The sequence below is a fragment of the Ovis aries genome, chromosome 23 (genome assembly GCF_016772045.2).
Source record: "Ovis aries strain OAR_USU_Benz2616 breed Rambouillet chromosome 23, ARS-UI_Ramb_v3.0, whole genome shotgun sequence".
In the NCBI taxonomy this organism is placed as follows: domain Eukaryota; kingdom Metazoa; phylum Chordata; class Mammalia; order Artiodactyla; family Bovidae; genus Ovis; species Ovis aries.
In genome coordinates, this window is record NC_056076.1 from 45,148,721 (window position 1) to 45,150,265 (window position 1,545).

At 42.7% G+C, this 1,545-nt stretch overlaps 1 non-coding gene across 1 annotated transcript; it reads left to right on the forward strand.

Annotated features, from left to right (window-relative positions):
- Positions 1-770: 770 nt before the first annotated feature.
- TRNAY-AUA (transfer RNA tyrosine (anticodon AUA)) lies at positions 771-842 on the forward strand. Its single transcript has one exon. It is a non-coding gene; the product is annotated as a tRNA-Tyr (tRNA).
- The last annotated feature ends 703 nt before the right edge of the window (positions 843-1,545 follow it).

Sequence of the window (1,545 nt, forward strand, 5' to 3'; positions counted from 1 at the left end):
TGACTGTGAAGGCGAATGGAGGGTAATTCTGCGGAAAATCGCAGGGAATTGGCCCATTTGGGTGCCATGTTGTGGCGATCTTGTGTGCATTGTGCAAATTGATTTTCAATGAAAGCATCAGCTCTCCCTGTTCTTTTTCTGCTGACAGCACACAGAAGGAATGCTGAGGCAGGGGAAGAGGTTGCAGAGTTTGGCCTATGATCGTCTCCACGCCCAGACACAAAGCCTCTACTGGCAGAAGCTGCCTCTGGGGGTCAGCTCAACAGCAGTATGATAATATATTTGCCCTTTCATGCTTTTCTCTCCTCTACTTTAACATTGTTCCCTCCTCTTAAGGCCCCTCAAAATTTTGCTTTTATGAAAGTCTGTTCTCATTAATTAAGCCTTAGACTCATTCATGCAATGAGCCCGAAGAATCCAGAGGTTTGGGTTCAGACTTGAGTCTTTTGCTGTGCATTTGAGCTACTTCAAAGCCTTCTCTGAGGCCCAACTGTTTCAGTGTGATACTTGTGAGGGTCAAATAAAACAAAAAATAAAAGGCACTTGACAAATGGAAAGTTATGGTAATTTAGGGGGGTTTTCATTACTACTATAAGTGGTAGTATTTTTATTGGTAATAGCAGCAGTAGTAGCATTAGTGGTATAGTCTTTCTAGAATCCTAGAGTAAAAGTATTACAAAAAATCAATTTCTTGTCAAAGATAAACTAGTACATTGCCTATCAATTTCATTACTATACTAACTGTTTTATATACTTCTTCCATTGGGACTTCCCTGGTGGCTCAAATGGTAAAGCATCTGCCTATAATGCAAGAGACCCAGGTTCGATCCCTGGGTTGGGAAGATCCTCTGGAGGAGGAAGTGGCAACCCACTCCAGTACTCTTGCCTGGAAAATCAATGGTAGCCTACGGTCTATGGGGTCGCAAAGAGTCAGACACGACTGAGCAGCTTCACGTCACTTCCATTGCGTTTCCTCTAGGGCATTTACTTGAGCATAATTAGTGTCTCTTTATCTTTTTCCTGGTCTCCCCCACCTAAAGCTGCTCTTAGGAAGTGATCTGATCTCAGTCAATAAACCTAAAGGTGACTGTAGTAGAATGAGAATCCTGAACCAAGAGGGAAGGAACAGGAAAGAGAGAGGCCAAGAAAGAGAATTTTCTCTCAGACAGAAACTCAGGGGAAAAAAGAAGAAAGCAAGATGGGCTCAACCTCTCACTATGCCTCCCTCCTTCATTTTGTTAGGCCAGAGCATTTTGGCCAGTGGTCATTTTCATGGTTGGCTTAGAATTCCTCAACTGTGGGGAAAGAAAGCTCTTATAAAAGTCCTGACAGGATTTGAACAAAGGTGATTCTGCAATTCAGGGTAAAATCTCTGTGTTGTTTTACACAATTAATTACTTCCTCCACATTTGCTTTGGGATGCTATTTCAGAGCCAAGAGAGACACAGGAAGCACTAAGGTTCTCCGGGCTGAATAGATGCACTGTGTCCTAGTGATCAAAATTCATTTCCGAGTTGTTTCCTGAAGTGGTATTTTGACACCTGG